The 21,891-nt window shown below is 38.5% G+C and overlaps 1 long non-coding RNA gene across 1 annotated transcript in view; it reads left to right on the plus strand.

The window, feature by feature from the left end:
- The window catches only part of LOC107205552, a 22,288-nt gene extending 837 nt beyond the window's left edge, over nt 1–21,451 (plus strand). Inside the window, exons 2-3 of the long non-coding RNA XR_001522029.3 lie at nt 18,366–18,464; nt 19,371–21,451. This is a non-coding gene — a long non-coding RNA (uncharacterized LOC107205552). The remainder of the gene's footprint in view (nt 1–18,365; nt 18,465–19,370) is intronic.
- The last annotated feature ends 440 nt before the right edge of the window (nt 21,452–21,891 follow it).

Below are 21,891 nucleotides of genomic sequence, written 5' to 3' on the forward strand. Positions count from 1 at the left end.
CGGCGATGGGCGTGAGCGCGGAGCGGCGGCGGTCCTGCCTCCCGCCCGGGAGCGCGGCGGAGATGGGCGCGGGGGCGGCGTGCAGGGCACCCGGAACCGGCGTTTGAGCGCTCCGGGAAGGCGTCGCTCCCCCGGGTGGCTTTGTCGCCGGCGGCGGTGCCGTGCCGCGGGCAGGGCCGCCCGCAGCCCCCGGCAGCGCTGCTGGCCGCAACAGGCTGGTCCCGCCCGCAGCGCCAGCGCATCCTGCCCGCCGACAGCAGAAGTGGTTTTAATGCAAAGATCCCTACAAAAGACAGAAATCTCACGGAATTTTCTGTTATGAGACAAAAAGGAGTGCTCTGTGTCCGCTGAGTGACAGCAGGACTGGGGAGAGGCCCGCTCTTGTCCAAGCACCCTTGACTGTTCCGGCTTTGTGGCTTAACAAAACCCTTCCCAAAAGCGCACGTCAACGGGTGAACTCGGATGGATGCGGAATTTCAGGGCGTTTAACGCTGTAGCTATAGTTTCCTGAACATTCCTGTGGGAAAACTACATACATTTTGAAAGTTTGTAATGTGCACTGGTAATGTTTCAGTGTGCTTGGGAGACGAAACGGTAGAGATGGGAAGGCAGCATGTGAAGTAGAAATTGGAGTAGGAGTATGTTCGAGGATACTCTGATTTCGGCAAAAGCCAGGGCTGGTAAGGATGGATATTTTGTAACTATCACATCCTTCTTGCACCCCCTCCCAGACTCAGAACAGCTGTCCTGCATATTGGTGCTCCATCCTGTATTCCTTCACACTTGTCTTCTCTCGTTAATTTCACAAGTCCTCTTGTTGGTTTTTGGGTTGTTTTGTTTTCCCCAAAAGTAGTAAACATTCACAAATGTGCTCGTAAGCTGTGAGACGTTATGCCAGATTCTGTTGGTTTTTCTGACTTCGTACATTCTGGATCAGCTACTAACATGAAGTTTGGGGCACAACCACCACAAGCATTGTCTGGGGGGTGGAAAGAAGAGTTACAATATTCTGTGCCCATAGCAACCTTCCAGAGAAATCTGGAAATGCAGAAATAATATCTCTTTTTTTTTTTTCCCCTAAGGTTTTGATTCCTAACTGACAATAACAGAGATCAGTTGAGAAATTGAGATCATAAGCAGGTTGCTGATGGTTGTCAAGCGCTGAGTGCAGTTGCTAGCTCCTGTGACTGTGTCAGTTGTTATACCTACTAACAATTATATTGCCTACAAATTTAGTCAAGGATTTGTATTCCAAAACCCAGTTCCATAAATCAAAAACATTTTAAAAGTCTAGGTACATGCAAAAGGGCCAAAATGTGTGCAGTGCAGAAAAGGGAAGGAGGCTCCCATGCCTGGAAATATTCAACCTCAGGCTGAACAGGTCCTTGAGCAACCTGATCTGGTTGAAGATGTCCCTGCTTATTGCAGGGGGTTTGGATTTAGATGACCTTTAAAGGCCCCTTTCCAACACAAATCATTCTGTGACTCAAAGCTGCATTAAGATGATCCAGAAATCAAGGCAAGGCTTTCCAAATTATACATTTAACTGTTTGTTGGCTTTGCCTGGAGGGTGTCACCTAAGAAAGGATTCTAAAAGACAGTAAAATTGTTCAGGAGACCTCTGAAAAGTGGAGATCTTCTGATGGGTCTTTCCTGTCCGATAGGAAAATACTATTTTATAGACATAAATCTGACTACTAACCCACAAAATATTAGGGTACTTTCAATGCAAACAGTTCTTAGATACAATGTTTGTAAACTGAGCAAAAATCAAGCCAAAATAGATGGGCTTTTTCATTGATACACTCGTGGTGATTTCCATTGTACTTTCTCTGGGTGAAATTAAATTCAAGTGATTGTTTAATGCAACGAGGAAACTACTGCTGGTTTACTTGCTTTCAAGCCCATAATACTCTGTGCTACATGCATATGATCTTAAAGAAAATGACACTAATTATACTATACCCACTATCCACTGGAGATACCAGTGGGTAAAATGTGATCAGTCTGTACATAACTTGTACAGTTAGTTATTTTTATTTATCTTGTCGTTCTAACCATGTTATAGCACCTACTGCTATGAGCCTCATTTTTATTTTGAGGAATCTGTGACCTGAGCTGTGCTAAGGCATGACATAATGGGAGAAAGAAAATTAAATTACTTGGGAGAGAGGTGAAAAGCTAGTGAGGGGAGTGCTGTTACAGCATTTTTACAAATGCTAAATGCAGCAGGTACGTACAATTTGAAGTACATTTTCCAAATTATTCTGAAAGGCCAGCAGCTAATTTTATTTTCACCACAAAAAGCCGATTTTTAGGTGTAGAATGCTTATTGTGACTCCAATGACTTCTTCATCCCAAGAGCAGAACTTTAGTTTGTTGGTGCTCTGAAATGCTTGAGAAGGGAAATTTACACTAGAATATGGCAAACTTTTTCACTATCACAGTTAGGAAATTAATTTTCTTAAACAATTTTAATGTGAAGGGTTCTAATTCTAGTTGTGGAGTGTACAGTTTCTAGTGCTCAATCTCACAGTCCAATGAATCACTTTTACCTGAAAGAGACCCAAAATCTGCTGGAGTCAGCTAATTCTTTCCACTTGGCAAGAAGGTGGTAGCACTTTTACATAGCAGGTGGAATCTCAGCAGGGCAGCTCTAGTTTCACTTTGATGAGACATTCTGCCACTTGTCTCAGAAGTTCCTCTGAGTAGCAACTTGAGTTAAAATGGAATATAAAGGTATTTTGGCTTTTTCCCCCAAATACATGAACGCATACTGATGACCACATTTAAACCTCCCTCAAAACAAAACTCTGTTTTTGTGAATTTTTTTCTTTTGCTGTGCAATGTTAACAAGTTGTCTCTTATTCTTCACTATCTCTGAACCCCAGAGCCATAAAATAGTCTTAATGGGTATCAACAACTCCTCCAAGAAATACATTAAATCCTTATCCCCTTATATTAAATGATTAGAAGCAAATTCAGTTTTTAGCTATCATAGTAGTAAACTTGAAAGGAAGAACTGGAAGGGATGTTAAAAGGTACTTCTCAAATTGATTTGTTTAGTTGATTTTTTTTTTTAATTAAGCATCAGTTCAGGTCTTTGATTACCTTAGATTTTGTTTTTTATTTATTGCAGTATAACTGCACCTTGGAAGTATTTCACTTATAAAGACATCCAATTCTCCAGGTGGAACCAGAATTAAACCACACACTTATCTGAATCCTCCCTTATGCTGCTTGGCGCTGCAAAGTAGCTTTATTTCACACCAACTATTCTGTATTACCTGTTGCAGACCACTGTAAAATGGTAATACTCAAGGATCATTAAAACTAAAATCAGAACAAGAGAGTTACAGGTATTGTTTCTTTGCTTACTATAAACGATAATAAAGTTTCTAGTATAATTTATCCAAGCTTTGTTTTATCATATGAAGTAGGAAGAAGACATGGGTAGGAACAGCTCAAGAACCACTATACTCAAGAAACAAATGTAGAAATTGCATTTGAAAAAAATGCAGATGAAGTTGAAGGGTATTATGCCTTTGTCCCTCTTAAACAGACTATACATACTGAGGAGGATGAGTTGGGGGAAAAAGACCCAAAAATATAAATCAGTTAATTTTTCCTCTATGTAGAAGTCAGCATACTATGAGTGCCCAGACACTGCACCAGTCAGGAAACTGCAGAAATGCAACTGTAACATAAGAATTACAGAAAACACGTCACATGGGTTAAGGAAATTCAAGGCACAATAGGAATGACATTACAGAAACTGCTAATGTTACATAAAACTTTTTTTTTAAAAAAAAAAAGTTCTATTACCAATCATTTAATATAAAACCAAATTTCTTAAATTCTAAAGAACATTTTAAAGGATCCATCAAATGTTTCTGTTGTAGAATTTCTCAGAATTTTTCCTGTTTTTTCCACTGGTTTGAAATCAGGTCTCATACTTGTTTGGTCTCTGCTTCATATAGAAAAGAATTTCAAATACTTGAACCACCACCCATCCCCCCCACCCCCCCAAGTTAGTAGTATTGTAAGGAAAGTTATAAAACATTTTTACTAAGACCTGTCTGTATCCAATAAAGGATATCAAGAAAATGCGTATTTATTTCTGCTTTTCCAGGAAATGCCAGCAGGTACAGCCCAACACTGAAACTGCAGTACAAAGCAATGGTTCCTTCTCTGTGGACCAAAAAAAAGCAAAAACAAAAACAAAAAAACAAACAAAATTTAAAAATCTGAATTACTGATATGCATTGCTGTTAAAAGATGTGAGACAGTGCTTCACCATAACATGCAGAAGTACTTGCAGCTGCAGAGCAGCTCAAGAAACTTTTCTGTCCCATTAACCAAAACACTTTCAGTTTCCAGCTTGAAGCAGGTGAAACCATAACAAACATTGCACAAGGACTGTTTATCTGTACCCAAAGCATTTGAATAAAGTGTTTATATGAATCAGGGCAAACTTATTCTTTCTTGACACTTCCACATTTACAATTCCTTGATTTCTAGCAGGACTTGATGTGGCATGGCAGTTTGTTTCTGTCTATTTGCTGGTTTTATTGCAAGCAAAGGCTTAAGGGTCAAAAGGAGCAAAGGGCAAACACAATTAAAATGTGCTGAGTGGGTTGTGTAATCAAAAAATCATATTGTGGATGTTCACGAAACATCAGAGATGCCCATGGTTACGTAGAAAGTACAGCTGCACAGTGGTATCTCTTCTGGGAATGAAGCAGGGACAGCTTCACTAACAGCAGCAATCTTTACATCTCAGCAGAACAGAGACGATCCCTGCGTTATATTGGGAAGGCAGTAATGTAAATGCAAAAGCAAAAGGATCTTTTCCAAGTGTGCATTCTTTCTTTAAACTGAACCTCAAGAAGTACAGCTGTGTAAACACTATCATTTGTCCCTGCAGATGAGTAAGTAAAATACAGATTATCCAAAACTTGTGATTTGGATTATCCAAAACTATGCACAGTAAAAGCTACTTCAGGATTGAAATCCAACAATGTAACTTGCATTTCAAACTGGATGAGCTGAAATGTAGACACTAACACCTGGCCCAGCACTTCACACTTAAAGATCTCTTTTCACTTGCTGACAGCAGAAATACTTGATTTCATAAACTGTCAGCTGTTTACACCAGCATTTTTAAAGCTCTGTCCCTCTTTTCTCAAGTGCCTTAGGTTTTGGAGTGGCAGTTTCAAATTTGTCAGGATTATGCTGGTAAAAAAATGTGCCTTTAGTTTTTCTTTTAAAAATCTATTTGTATTTAGCCAGACTACTCCTATAAGGAGCAAGGGGGAGGATATGACTTTAAAAATCATATTTTTCACACCCTCAGAACTTCCATATAACCAAATGGAGTTTTTCAACTAGATTTTCTTATCAGATTTCCTGAATATGCTGGATATGGCCTGCTCTTTTAGTGGGACCTAATCTGAAACTGATTTTCGGGTCTGGCTGTACATGGAGATAAATAGAAGGAAGTCCTCTCTCTCTCTCGTGTTTCAAATCATCTCCATGCACTTCTTGTGCCTGGAGGAGCTAGGATATCCTTATAGACAGACAGACTCACCACTTTTTCTACTGTGAAATACTAGAAGAAGCAGCATTTCTAGAGCTGAGTAGTAATCACAAACTTCTAATTATGTCAATGTGGTATTGCTAAAATGCTAATTGCTACAATATTTCAAGGTTTCCTTGCTCAGATTTATTTTATAAAAACTGAATGCAAGGCACTCAAAAAGAGTGCTGCTGTCTATACTATTTTCATAGTACTTTACAGCTGTACTAATTCTCTCTTCTGGACTTCTTTCCATCTATGGAGAAAATGCACTTGTTCATCACCAACACATTTTTACATGAAAATTTCCTATCTTTACTCAGCTCCTATTTCTGCCACAAGAGGGAAGGGGAAAGTGCTAATTTTTTTTTGAATGCTTGACTGTGCAAAAAATGTTTCTTCCAGAATTTCTTATACATCCAGAGGGGAATAAATAAAGCTACTAGGTTGGCAGTGCTTTTGTACAATAGGTTGAGCTCTCTTGTTTCAAGATCTTAGCCCTCGAATTTGGGTTCTGGCTAATTTGCAGTAATTTATTCCAGATTGATGATTTATTTTTGCATTGGACTGGACATTAAAAACCCTACTTGCTAATTTGCTTCCTCTCTCAGATCAAGTTCCCAGCCCCAGCAGATTTGTGTAAATAAATGTATCATTTCTTGTAAGATTTTCAATATTACAATTTAACAATAGCACTATCAGATAATTTCTAGGTATTCATGGAGAACAAGAACTTATCTGAGAGCTTCATCTGTGTGCTTGCAGGGTGTGGTGATTCCATTAGCTTCCCAAACAATGGATTTCCTGTGAAGGTAAACTTACACTCAAGAACAGCCCGGTCTGGTTTATAGCCTGAAATAGAAATGTGAAACATTTTATCTGTGGCTTATAGAGAAAATACTATCGGCTTTTCAAATAATAACCCCAGCTGTCCTCTTTCTCAGCATGGCCTTTGCAAGAGGTTTATGCACATGCTTTCAAAGAATGAGCAGCCAATAAAAGATCTGCTGGGGAAGGACAGTCTGCAGCACTGGCCTGACATGTCACATGCAACTCTGCTGCATTTTGGACATAGATACTTCTGTAAACTAAAACCAGGCAACACCAACACATTTTATTCAATTAAGCTTTCATTAGACTCAATTATTTTGTTTTCCTTTTGACTAATTTATGTGAATTTATTATTATATCAGTAGCTGCAATTAAAATAGTTCTTAGATTTCTCAAGGGCATTTCATTGTTATTGCAACTATCAGTATTTGGCGCAAATGGAAAAACAGCTAATAAGCAAGTAAAATCAATTTATCGGTGCAATTTACTTATCAGCCCATTCTCACATCACATGTCCCACGTGTAACTTGAACGACCAGTTTTTCTTTCCATTACAAGTAGATTAAGAAAATGGATCTACCTCCTAGCAAGTACCAGATAAACCAGATACTGTATCCCACCTGGAAATTTAAAAGTTACATAGGTCTTCACTTGAATTGCGTTCATGTTTCTAGCAGCATTGACACAAACAAAGATTGTGGCTAGCAATTAGGAATACGTGATACAAGCATGGCTTTGTATCTCATCAAATAAAATAAACTCCTCACAGTCTCTGTGGAGAGTCCCCACACCAGTCCCCACACCAGTCCCCACTGGTTCACTTCCATCCCTTCTACAATAGAAGCAAAACATCCCCTTGCAGCTGTGGAAGTGGGTCTTGCTACAGTGATAGATATACTCAAGACTTTATTTCTAACTTACTAAACTGCATTATCCCTGGGGAAAAAAAAAACAAAAAAACAAGAAAACAAACCAAAACAAATAATAAAAGAAACCAACACACCCCCTCCCCCCCCAAAAAAAAGCCCACAATAAACAAACAACGACCTCCAGATGGTTAAAAACATACCAGGTTCTTTGCTGGGAATGAAAGGCTGTAGGGAATGAAGGGCTGTTGTGAGCAAGCTACTCTGGTATGCCCATCTGTGTTGTTTCTCCACCAAATGCCAAGGTTGTTTAAGGTTTTGCTTCTAACATCCAGCATTCCCACTTGGTGGCAGCTCCCTTAGTGTCCCACTGTAATCAGAAAGCTGTCAGCTAGAGGAGAGAAACAAACCTTTTGTCAGTAATGCTCAGAGGCACTGCACTGTTATCTGGCTTTAGAACTGGCTATCTCATTTCAGAATTTTTTCTGGATTATTTTGATAATCAATTTCCTTCTAACCTTAAAGAAGGATTTTTTTTTTCTAACAATATAATTAGAAAAGCCAAATAATTAAGACTTCTCTAGTAATTTTGAAAAATGTTGTATTGCACGATATGAGGAATTGAAAACGTTTTCCTTGCTAACCTTTCATCTTTCTTGAATTAATGTTCAAGTGATTACTTCAGAGCATCTCTAACAATCAGCCAGGGGGGGTTCAATTCCAGTAATATACAGGTTCACTTTTTGTAAAGTCTGATAGTCCTTAAATTAAGTATTTAAGCATTGCCTAAGGCAGCCTTGTCTCCTCAGCTGTGCCAGATTTAGCTGAACTGTTGCAATGCCTTTTAGCAACGCAAAAAGCTGCAGAGCAAGGCCCAGGTTACTACCCAAGGTAGTTACTGATCTGGCCAGTGCTGAAGGAGGGCTGAAAGACCCACTTTTGCTAAGCAAATATGTGTTTGGCTACTGTAGTAGTGTTTATTTGCACTAATCATAAGCTATCTATCTACTGTTTGCAAGCTTTTTCTGGTTCTGAGGTAAAATTTGGATAAGAATATGGTGCATGTGTGAGGTTAAAATTTATTTTATCTAAACTGGTAGCACAACACTTCAATTTGCACAGGAAATCAAGAGAGAAGTGGTTACTAATTAGGGAGTAATGTCCAAAAGTACGTAAGTAAGGATTTCTGTCTCGTAAGGACTCAAAATGGATGAGCCTCTTTTTGTGCTTTTCCCTTCCCCTGTATGCTGCAGATGGTAGATAGACTGAACTAGGAACACATATATAATCTATCTAGTCTTATCTTAGCAAAGGTAAACCAAAATTCTTTCCTAATTCAGCCTAACTGAATTTATCTTTGCAGGGTGGCCACAGAACAACTGATAAGTTGCAGCATTTTACTCCACCCTCTATGTGAACCTATCTCATAAAGCCAACATGGTCTACATTTATATTGTGTTCAAATACCACTTGCTATTTGTCTGAACTCAGAGAGTTGCCTCCAGGGAAGAGTTGAAGAAAGCTTAGCTCCTCTGTCATTGGAGACATCAGGGGTGAAAAGTTTACATAATCTTTTACAAACATATTTTAATACAAATTATTACTTCTTTTTGATGTTTCTATTTCCTCTTGATACTACAGCCAAATTTGTATTCAATAGCAGAAGTAGGAGTGCCATGATAGAGAATTGGTAAAAACTGACATATGTAGATACAGCTTAAACATTGAGGAGTCAAAAACACAATAATGGCAGCACAGATCTTGGAGCAGAAAGATTTATATAGCAGAGTTCAGTCATTCCTCTATAGCAATGCCATAAAGGATAGTCACAATCCAGAAAGCGTTCAGACCTGTAGTAATTATTATAAGCTTATTTTTTATTATTTTCTCTTTCACACTTGAGTAACACAAAACTTTAGGTATCTAAAATAATGAAATTAGAGAATTAAATAATAAATGGTATTATTATGAAGTACCTGCACATGTATTTCCAATTACTGCAAATACGTCAGTCTGTCAAAACCCAAAAATTATTCGGATGCATAAGCAACTTAGGAGTACTTTCTGAAGGCAGAGTCCTAGAGGGTGGCTCATGGAAAGAAATGTGTGTGCCATCTGATTGACATTATATTTTATATATCCAGGGTGAGCAAAGCAGCTTCTTTTCCCACCCAAACAAATGATGCAGGTCATGTCTCATCTGCCAATGTCTTCTCTGAGTTGAGTGTGTGGCAGTCAGCCATACCTCACTCTCATCATCAATACAGCTGTAAAAATATGTACAAAACCTTTGACCATTTCACCTCTTAAAATAGTAGAGAGCTGTTCTTGTTAACAAGTTTCTAAATATTCTGAATCAGAACATGCACGTGTAAAAGAACATTTTAAAGCTCTACTGTAAATGTTTGAAATGTTTCAAAATGTCCACTGGCATGAACAAAATAGCTGCTATTGCCAGAAATTATTATTGGTCCCTAGTGGAGAGAAACTTTCATGCTATTCTGTTACTCTGAACATGGGTAGTCTCTTTCTACTAGGAAAGAGAAATACGTGAAGTGGCTGAAAGCTAAACATGTGAAGTGGCTTTTGCTAGTTTTGCTGGATAATCATGCAATTCATGCAATCTGGCTTTCAGTAAGACCAACTGCTCCCTTGGGCTGAAGTACCTATGAGCTTCACCAGCGCTGTAAAACTGATCCAGATTTCCTGTCTAAATCCTTTTTCTTATTTTAATTTTTTTTCCAATCCACTTTCCTCCAACTTATTCTGTCCAGATTTTGAACTTGTTTTTTGACTACTTTTGAAATTTTGTGCCAAGTAAATGGTAAAACTCTATTCAATCATTCTGATGGACAGGAGTGGAACTGGCATGCTGGAGTGCATAGCTATAATGTAGCTGTGCTACATTAACCCAGACCTTCAGCAGGGCACCTGCACAAATCCTGACACATTTTGTATACAATAACCTGGCAGGATAAATCCACTGTTAGATATACCTTGCAAATGTAGACAAATATGGTTACAGTAGATGAACTGGAATGAAGATGTTTCTCCTATCAGCTCTGCTGTTGATTTTTTGTGTGAACTTTGATCACTTTATGACTTTATTCATCATTACCTTTTCTGCTGTCATCTGCAGAATGGTGAGATAACAAATCTCTCAAAGGCAGCGAGCCAACAGGTGCAGAAGAGATCTGAGATCACCAAATAGAAGGTGGCTCTCACAGGATAGCAATGGGATGTATCAAATACCAATGCTACAGTTTCTTTTTAAATAGTATGGGACACCGGATTTTCATGAGAATTTATTGCAAAGTTTTATTTCTCTGTTGGCATGTTCTTTCCTTGGTGTCTTGGGGAGGTTAATTGCATTGGAGTGTTTTGTTTTAAAGTTCAAACCTTCAATGAATGCAGGTGAGCTGCTTTTTTATCATAGGATTTCATCACACACCCTGTTCCTGGGGAATTTTTTGGCTGTTAACAGTCTTATTGGTTCAAATTTTATTTCAGTAGATTTTATATTCTCTGGTATTGCCGCCTCTCTTCAACTCTTGAACTCTTACAGACACCCACCCTATGTAGGCTCTGAATGTAGGTTTTATTGAATGGGTGAAATATTTACTGAGCAGTAATAAGCCCCATACAGTGCTCAGAAAATGACACATGTACATTGTTTTGGAAAATGCCTTGAGATCCTGCAGAGTGAGCAGTGGAAAACACTCCCTGTTACATAGATGGGTTTGCATAATGGACCTCAGCTACTACAGAGTCAGTTTAGAAGCCGAAAGAGAATACAAGGCCACGCTTCCCAAAATGCTGCTGCATGCACACCAAGGGAGCGCTCTGTGGCTACCAGCTTTCTAAAGGAAAATGTCAGAAACATGGACACAGAACAATATAAGTATGATCCCTGTGTTCACATAAGCGTCGAGCTCCATGCAGCTTTCTTCCACCTGGCACACTGTGTGCATTTTTAAATAAGGCTTCACAAATTAGATGATCATGTAGCACAGAAGGCAGTTCATTGCAGGAGGCTAACCAGCTTAATTCCAGCTAATGGTACGATTTTGGCAGTAATTTCATGAGGAATTGGTCCTTTTCCTTGACATCAAAAGGAATCCACACTGAGGGGTGTGAGTGACAAATAATTTGGAAAAGGTTTACATCCTGTGCCATGTATAATTTAGGAAAATGGTAGAAACTATTATTATTTGATAAATCAGCAGACAGTGTAAGTAACTAAGGAACAGAAGCACAGACACTGATGTCCCAAGCTGGCACTATGAAATAGCACAGAAGTTAGGTGAAATTATTCTGGAAGTGTTGGAAACAATAGAACCTCTTAGTAATTTCAGGTAACGCTTTTAATTAACTTCTAAATTAATCGTTTCATTGTAACCAATCTATATAAATTAATTACAAACAGTGTGTTATTCTTAAATTACTCTCAACCAGCTTTTAGCAAAGTTGTCATAAGCAGTTAATGTGGGAATAGAGCTTGAGAAAATTAATGAAACTTTTAAGTTTTGTTAAGCTAACCTTGATATGCTTCAATGAACAAGGCCTGGGACAGAGTGATGTGTTGTTGAAATTGGATACAAGAAGCATAGAATTTATGGACTACAAGGACATTTTGCAGAAAACAGAAGATAGAGAAGAAGCTAATAAAGGCTCAGTATATGTGTATTGAAAAGTCCTTACCTGGGAAAAAGATATTAAAAAGACTGAAAAATATAAATTAATTAGCATGAGATGTGAGAAATCCATAAAAAAAAAAAAAACCAAAAACGGAATACTGATTAATTAAAGACAATTATGTCATTTAGAACCAATGAACATTAATTTCTTTGTTTGCTAAAATTGTATAAATAAGCAAACGAGGTTTGTATCTGCTTTTGTGTAGAGGCCAGAATTGTGTTGGCCACACACACACCTCCAGGCTAAGAATAAAGTAATGCCTTACTCACTTACAGTAAAAAGACAGTGTTAGAGAGTCTTATTTATCCTGACAGTTTTGGAGGATTTGGTAGCTGAAACGTCATTCAGCATTCAGGGCTCTGCCTCTGCTGTGACTTGCTGTAGCCTCTCAGCATTCCCTGCGTCTCCTGAAAACACTGCTGAAGCTTCCCTGTAAGCTGAGACTAATAGAGCAATGGCAAGGAAAGATCTGCAACTAGCAGTTACCAAATAACCTGTCTGCCACAGCAAATGTCTCCATTCACTATTTAGTAATAAAAGGCATTAATTTGTTACGTGTGTGAGTCTATATCCCTGCTCAACCTTTAATTTCACTGCTTTGGCAAAATCAGCTGGTTAAAACTGGACATCTGTATCTCTGAAGGAGTGGAAACTATGATATAGCAGGAAATTCTTCAGGCTGTCACCTTCTACCCAAAGTTTACTAGGCCAAAAAGAAACTAAAAGCCATTCTCATAAAGGCATAAAATTTGGCTCAAAAGGCAACGAGGAATGACAGAGTTGTTTTATATCTTAAATGTGCAATACAGTTTGTCATGTGACAGGTTTGAATGTAGAAGTCAGTTATCTGACTTGCTTCCTGTTAAATGGTATCTTGTTCAGAAATTGTAAACAAACTCTTTATTGCATTATCACCTCAGATGACTGCTCAAACTATTGAAAAAGTGCATATGTGTGGATCAAAGTTAATATTTATGTACTGAATTAATGCAATAGAATTGTGGCCAGATCTACAAAGCACAGCTCAACTATGTGCTCTGTGTGCCAGTTCCTTGGGTGGTGCTTGGGCTGTTGCAACATTGTGGTGCTGATATTCCCCGAAGCTCCTGCTGGCAGTTTTAAGGCATGATGTAACAAATTTTCTGCGGGTGGAATGCTGCCCAGCTCTGAGGTAGTTTGCTTGGTTTGGTTTTGACTTCTGCATAAACAATTTGCATGTTGATTTTTAACATGGTAACTGAAAAGGCAGACTGTGCCTACACCTTTTCCTGTTTCTTCCACAGACTCCTTGAATACAGCATTTAGTCAGCTTCACTTTGCTTATTTTATGATCTTCCTTTGTTTCATCAGAGTTCACATTTAATTTGAATGCTACTGAATATTTCTTCTAAATGTGAACAATTTAAAAGACTTTTCATTTATAGAGGCTACTCATCCATTCCAATCACTGTTGTCAGATTTGCACTGAAGTATTCACTATTGAAAATTGCTGTGTTCTCATACTACCCATGGAATAAATTACATAAGGCACTCCTATTTCCATAATCCAAATTCTCACCAGAGCAGTAATATCAGACCAAACTTAACTGACAAGTAAGCCTAAGTCCAAAGAGGAGAAAACACAGCTCTACTTTGTTTTACACACTTCTCTTTATCATTTAATTCTGCACAGAGACTATTTTGAAGATTTAGGTCATTGATTATCTTTAAGGTAGGCTGCAAAAGTTGTAAAAATCTTCAAACACCTATTAAATTTATATCATCATCATCAATAAGCAGAAAGGCAAATCCCTTCATGACATCTTCACAGTGACAGCTTTATTTGGTCTAAACAGATAGAGCTGCTTTGAAAACAGCAAATTTAGAGATTTGCTCCATTCCAGAACCAGACATACATATACACAGAAATATACAGAAGTTAAATATTTCCATGCAATAGAAGTTGTGGAGTCAGCTGTTCTAAAAGCTACCAAACAATTTCTATTATGAAAGGGCAGAAGGGCCTAATCTAGTGGTAATGCTGAAAGGCAAAAGGAAATCTTTCCATTTAGAGCATGATTTAAATTAGTTAGGGCTCCCAGCTCTGGAAAAGAATGGATTGGATTGGATTTGACTTTACAGATCACCCAGAGAAGAGGCTGGCAGCAGCCAGGTCCCAAGCAAACAAGGTACTTTTTCATATGACAGGTGGTGGACCTGTGCAACATCTTGCCACAACTGCAGATAGTAAAGCTCACATGGGCACAAAGAGAGGTCTTCTAAGGGTCACCTAAGACTGCCAAACAACATCCAGCCCTAGGAAAAACAGCTGGAAACAGCTGGAGTGCAGGAATGTGTTAGGAGAAAGGTGTCATTCCTGCCTGCCTTGTGCTTCTTTCCTGGGCCTCCCTGATGGCCAAATTGGACATGGGGCACTGGGCTAGCTGGAGCTCTTGTCTGACCCAGTACACCCAGTAGAAGTTCTTAGATGATACAGGTTCTTGGGTGAAAACATCAGTGATGCATTCCAGGGTAAATGAAGCCTTACCTCCCCGACTCCATATAATAGTAAGCTTAACAATTTCTTCCTATTCTAGAGTAGCACACTACCAAATAAGCCTGTTTTACAATTTTTTGCTAAATCAGCCCTCATATCACAGCATGGGAAAATGTGGGTATGCTAATTTTTAATCAATGAAATTACCAACAAGTGCCAATTGGGAATACCAGCAGACACGTAGCCTAGTAGTCTGACATCCTCACACTCTGGCTAGCTGACTTCTGTGCAACCCCAAAGAGTTAATCATACTTTATATGATACACAGAATACATAACTGTTGGTATTAAAACGTGTCACCACCTTGAATTTATACTGGTTACGTTTCTCTTGACTGAGTTATTAGTTACTCAATGCAATTACTCAAACAATGACAAAAAACTTACATGGTGGTGTGGTATAAAATCGCCTTCATGTACTTACAGGAGAAAGAGTGAAGAGGGATAAATAATTAGGAAATAGTTTCCTAAATAATTAGGGAAGCTTTGATTAAAATTTGATTTTCATTCAAATTGCTTTACTTGTAAAGTGAGGTGACTGCATCACCACAAGTCCTGCTGCACAGCATTCTGGGGAAACCATTAACACACTAACAGAGACTAATGGGCTTGTCCACAAGGGGTAATCAGTGCACAATAAAGCAGGAGATAAATCCAAAGCATGTCAGCCAGCTTGCAATAACTATTATAGTCTATTTCCACCTGCAGGAAAAAATTAATGTCACAATATCTTATACCTGACATCTCAGACTTATACGAAGTTTTAAGTAAGTGACAGACACTGTGAGAAGTATCATGGTCTGTCTAACTGCTAAAAACCTTCTCTCTATTGTCTAAAAATCATCTTTAGTCACCTGAAGTCTTTCCACCTTCACACACAGAAAACACTGTAGTAATCCATTTGAGGCACTGCACAGAGGTTATTTTAATAAGGAAATTTTGCATATAAAGAAGAAATATTTTTCTTTGAAATACACATGCAGCCATAAATTATAAATTGGGGGGTCTGTTCTGGGTTTGACTGGAAGAATGCACAGGTTTTTGAAAGTCATTGAGCTTGTCTTCCACTGACTGCTCATACACAAGTGGCATATCCATGAAGAAGCACAGTGGTTCCTTAGTTACTAAACCAGGAGAGAAGAATAACATCTCCCAACAGCACCACACTGAATTCACAACATTAGGAATAGGTAGAAAAACAAGATCCAAGCACTGGTAGGTGAACTCAGCATTGCAACTCTGGTTGAGTTTTCAGGGGAGCTGCAGACTCAGTCTTCTGCCAGCTTTACAAGATGAACAATTTCCATTCAGTGTGTGTGCTTGGACACATATGCACTCTGAATAAACAGATCACCCACAGACTCTACAGTATCTTTTACAAGTCTCATCAAAATCAACTCAAAATCTCAAAATGGGGATTAATCAAAAAGATGTTAAAGGTTCAGTTGTTGGTCTGGTCCACGTATAGTGGACACGTGCTCCTGAACAGTCCAGACACAAACAAGAAGAAAACAAACTCTAGATTAAGTATTTAAATATTTTGCCTGTCTTCTGGTACAAGCTGATATGGACCTTAATCTTATTTGTATTTATGAAAGAATTAAAGCCATTTCATCATTCATTCACCAACATCACATTTCATGCAGTATGCATTTGCAGGTTAGTTATTAAATAAAATCTATTTTTCAGAGTAGATTTTGTTAAAAGCCTCCATGAAAACCAGCACCGTATCTTTACTGTTTAGATAGGCTTGGCTTACTCTTATTCTTGCGCAGACTGTAAAATAAAACAGGAGCTTACTGGGATATAAAGCTTGGGTCTTTACTACACCCTTTTAGCAATTCTTAGTCCTAAATTATGTATAGACACTTCATCTTATTATGGATCTTTGTAGGATTATGGCCCAGAGAACCCCTGTTTTAAAAGAAATATATGGCAGGGAGGTAAGGCAAAATACTGCCTTAAATACTGTTAAGTGCCATTGAGTTCACCTCGTTTGACATCATCTTTCAGCAACCCTGGTTACACTGCAGTTTGTAGCAATAGTTATTAGTTATTACATTTCCTACAGTATCTTATATTATATTAATACAGTAATACATGTGAAGAAGACGAAGAAGGGCTCATTGACAAAAAGCAAGAGGAGAACTGGTTACAAACTGCTGTGTCACAAACTGGTGAGATGAAATACACACAAGGCAGAACTCTGCTTGAAGAGACAGAGCTACCTGTAAAAGAAAAACCTACTGTAAGGAATAGCACAAACCAGACACACAGACAGTGTTACTTCATGGAGTCAGAAGTCCAGGAAAAGAGTTTGTGTATCAGGTTTTCTTGTATGTACACCAAAATAAACCACAAGCAATTTTGTGTAGATAATTTCTGGCTTCCTCTAGCATGCATGTTAATTACTGCAAGTGTTTTTAATTAATCAGAATTTTAAATATGGGAAACATGCTTTATGCAATAGTAATGGGGTTCTAGAGAAGCTTAAGCTTTCAACTACTCGAAGTTCAACATAAAAAGGTTGTGTTCCATTTTAATTTACTATTCAGGGCTTTGCTATAATTTTGTGCAAACAGGCAATGAGGGACCACTAAAATGCAACTAGTCCTGCTGGCACAGCCCTGCAATGAATTTAACATAAAGGTCTGTTTCTCTAATGCTAATTTAGTGAGGCTATAAGCTGAAAGCAGAAGCAGATTTAAATGAGATAATGGCAGAGGTTTGCACTGTTTTTATTTTCTACTATGGAAGATCTGGGGAAAATATTCCACCTAAGTAGTTGTATTTCACTCAGTTTCCTGGATTAGTTCTATTGGATAAAATCCCACAAATTTAAAAGGAAATGTCAAAAAATTGAAATCAACAACCAACAGAAAACTGAAGAAAAGCAAAATAAATCAAGTGAGGAAAGGTTTGGCATTTAATCCAGGGGCAAGGGAGATTTTGAGAAGACTTAAGAATATAAGGCAATAAAGCAAATATGCTTCTTAACTGTTTTCACTAAAATGGTCTGGAGAAAAGAATGAACTTCGTGATATCTGAGGTACAAAATCAATGCTATTGAGGTTATGTGAATCAATCTACCCTCTTCTTCCAGCAGCTGATTCAGTCTGTCTGCAACGTCTGCTGGATTCCACTTGAAATGTTCATAGGAAGAAGATTCTCATTGACAAAATATGTAGGCCTACTTTTATTTTTGTTTAACTGTGTTTATATGTACCCATAATTTCTTCCCCTTTCTCCTGCATGTTTCAAACAGTCAATGTTTCCTGTAACTAAAGCAGGCACTTTTTAACTACTTGTCTGCACAGACTCTAGAAAAAATAGTGACCCTAAGAAACTCTCCACATTTCACTGCAAGTACATAACCATTACTATTAGCCTCAACTGCTACCCACTTCTAAAAGCTATTTTATCATAGACAGATAATTTCATAGTTCCCGAAAAGCAGTGCATAAGAAGCAGATTGTGACTTAACAGCAAATAACTGTTCAACCAAAACACTAAAATTTGATGGTAATTACATGAATGGTAGTACATTACAAGGCAGCCAGCTATTACAAATTTAAAGCATAAACTACTCTCCACACAATAGGTTTTGACACATATATTAAATAATATTTTGAGAAGCTTTCTTTTTCTAGCCTGACATAAAGACTAAAATCCAGGTAAAAAAAAAAATAAATTTCAGAACTCTCCACCTGTTGGTCAGAACTGAGGTTATTGCCTGTCAGGTATGAAGTACCCATTTATCTCATGTAAGTGTAAGAGGAATGGTCTGATCTGATGGTGCACAAGCAAGCTGCAATTTCCTTGCTCCTATTTACTTGATTTCCTTTTGCTCCATTTAGGTATGAAACTGGGACCTGAGCCTGCTGTCACTCAGGAGCTCTCACTGGTTGTGGAAATGAAGCTATCTGTCGTAACCCTGTACCTGTAATACTTCACAGGTTGAAGTACTAAGAAAATTTTCTGTAGAAATTGCTCAGGGCAAAATCAAATTCTCACTTAGTACAGGATTTTAATTTCACTCCTATGCAGGCAGTTGTGTGTGGTCTCTGGGATTTATGAAATACAGTGATTGAAAGCTTTGCTGGAGAGATTGCTCTATGTGCTCCCGGACTGAAAATGAGGAGCATCCCTCATAACCAGGCCCACTGGAGAGCATCTCTTCTCTGCTGCTTCTCATTATCTGTCACTCAATTATAAAATACTTCTATCCTTGATTTCTTGCATCAGTTATGTTTTTATTTCAGGTTGTAAGAAATTCTCTCTGCAAGTATATGATTTAGGATCTTACCTCTGAAATGCTGAATTTAACTCATTGTTGGTATTTCTGAAACAATTCAGAGGCTACCCCAGGATGAAGGAACGATTCATCCTGCTCTTTTCTTTTCATGTCTCTTCTTGTTGTTTTTTAATAGATTTCCATGCCAAGTATTGATATTATTCTATTCAGAAGGTCCCAACTTCACTTTTTTTTTGTTAGTTACTGGTGAGAGGTCACTGAGAATAAAATAAGCAAAACAAGACTTGTATGACTTGAAAGCCACACAGTCTTCTCATTGCATGAACTATAGTGCAGAATAACTTTACATGTCTCAGAAATAAATCTGCATCTCAACTTGCAGTAAGAGAAAGATTTCTTCTGCATGTCACAGAACTGTGAACATTTATATGAAAATTTATCAAGTCTGATAAAAGGGCAGATCAGTTTTCACTGTGGCTATGAATTAATTTACGAGGTTTCAGAAAGGTTCTATATTCTTCCCTTTTCTTACACAAAAATCAATGCCTTTTTTTTTGTTGGTTTTTTTTTTCAGTTCTGAATTTAAAAGACAATTTTCTCCTTACAGAGGCACAGACTATAAAGAAGGTGCTCAGAGATGGTGGCAGTCACCAGCAGCTACATAACTAAGGAACTGACATTCATGAGAAGAGCCTTTAGACAGAAAATAAGAGAAATCGAAGCATTAAGGGAGAAGACAATGGATAAAGGTGAATTTGGAGACATGAAGAGAGAGACCTTGAAGAAGAAGTCAAGATGCAGAAAGAACAGGTCACAAACAGAGGTCAAACCAGAAACCTGAGCAACTAAAAATTTGGATGACACATTTTGATAAAACCAAGATGAAAGTAGCTAAAAGTAGATATGAAGTAAAAAAGCAAATCTTCAAAGCTGAATAATGAAACACTGAGGGAAAGTGGGAAAAAAGAGCAGTGTAGTGAGCAACAGAACTCCTGTTGTCTGATTTCTTAAAAATTTGTTTCTTATGACTTCACTTTCTTTTGTTGAGGAAAATGCAAACTTTGAGTGAAGTTTTTCCTGGTGTTGACAATTAATAATAATTAATAATTAATAATTGTACATTCACTGGAAGAAGGAGCACATGCTGCAGCCTTTCCAGCAGGAAAGGCAAGCGCAAATCTTTTTTCTTCACCCAGTCATCAATCTTCATGAGAACTGCAGAAAGTTGGTATTTTTAAGATCTTCACTCTGTTATTGCTGAGGTTTCAGCTTACCAATGGGTTAAAGAATGGGTCATTAGATTTAGATGCTCACATAAACACACACATAGCTGAATCAAATAAGCCTTAAGAAATAAGACAAATTGGGTGGAACAAATCCCAGTGGAAGAAGAGCTGGGGTTATTGAGTGGAAAGGAGATGAATGAGGCAAGACAAAGAGAAAACTTTGTCATGGCTCCAGGACAAATGGTGATAGAGGAGGTAAAACACACTGAGATAGTGTTTAATATAAAGAGACCTGAGAAGGAGGCAGAGGAGACTGATTTATTGAAAAACAGGAGGGGAAGGGATAGGATGTGAAAAGACTGTGTCTGACTGCTTCTGAAGTAGGAAGGGGAAGAGGAAGCTCTGTCTCCCCAGTGATGGGCAATATGGAACATGAGGTTTGTAAGGCAGAAGAGAGCTCAGTAAACTGAAGGAGGAGATAATGAGAAGGAAAGTGAGCATATGCAGCAGTGGAAAATACAGTAGTGCCACCTTACTGAAGTGACAGAAGGCAGTGGGCCCCGGCAGCCAAGGACAGAGATGTGGATATGGGGAAAGGATAAGCTGACATAAGGATGAACTGTGTGAAGAAAATTGGGTAATGGGCATTAGATCACTTCTGCCTTGCAACTGTGTGCCAGAGCATGAGGACAAAGGCTGGAAAGGGCTGGCAGGCCTGCTCAGCTGTTCTGTGGTGTGGATGCTGCCAAAGGGGCAGGTGGAGCATAACTGATAAATGCTTTGTTCATGGGAGAAATATTGAATTATGCCTGGTAATTATACAGCAAGGGAACTAATGATAATGATGTGCCTGTGTATCAGTGGCCCTGGGAGTATCCATTAATCATTTTTACCAGTCAAAGATGGTTGTGAACTCTCCAACAAGACATGGCTTCGTCAGAGCAGGCTGGTATCAGCACTGGGATGGGATCAGCATCCGTGATGAATCATGGAGTGGGATTCCAAGGGACTGCCAGGCATCCAGCCCCTACAAGCAAGGGAGCCAACTGGCTTGGGGGCCTAGAAACTCTGAAACTGCTTCCAGAGGGCAGACACATCCCAGCGATCCAGACCCGGGAAGGGAACAGACACTGAGCAAAATTAACACCATCATCAAAGTCACAGCTGCTGTTCAGGAGGTGGGCAGCACTGAGCCCAGCAAGCACCACACCAATTTCAGCCAGCAACTGCCAGGGGTCATACTTCATTTCAGAAATCCCATGTGTTGGTATTTGCAGGCTATCTTTTCAACAGAAATTCTGTCTTACAGGAAACATCAGAAAATGGTGTCTTTCCCAGCCTAAATAAAATATATCTGTATTTCTAAGATTTGGCTGACTTTGTTTGCCACATATATTTGCTACCTGCAGGATTGTAGGTTTCTGAGTCATGGTGAATCATTAAAAGGTTTTTGCACTTGGAATTTTGTGCATCATTCTTCAACACACATCACTGATTTGATAATGGACATAAAATCTTTATGGCATGATTTGAGTCCTCTCAAATGCAGTTCATGCAAAGGGAAGAGACCCTCTGCTGATGCTGTTCCAGATCAGCAAAGGTTCAGAACAGACAAATGCAAACTGAGTCAATAAACTGTAAGCATTCATCATTGACGTTTTGTGAGGGAATATTGGTTCCTCAACTCAAGAGAAGTTTCAAAACTTCCAACCTATGATTTACTGCACTTGTATTTCACCATCTGTAAATAGGAAAGAGGCTTCTATAATCTGAGATGCAATCCCAGTAATTTTAGTGTATAGATAGGCCAGAAGATGCCTGTAGGTCTTTTCTTGGGGACAGAAGGGAGGAAAATTTTAATTTATTTTTTTTTGTTTAGATACAGCTTCACTAAAACCCAAG

Source organism: Parus major, chromosome 5 (genome assembly GCF_001522545.3).
Source record: "Parus major isolate Abel chromosome 5, Parus_major1.1, whole genome shotgun sequence".
Lineage (NCBI taxonomy): Eukaryota > Metazoa > Chordata > Aves > Passeriformes > Paridae > Parus > Parus major.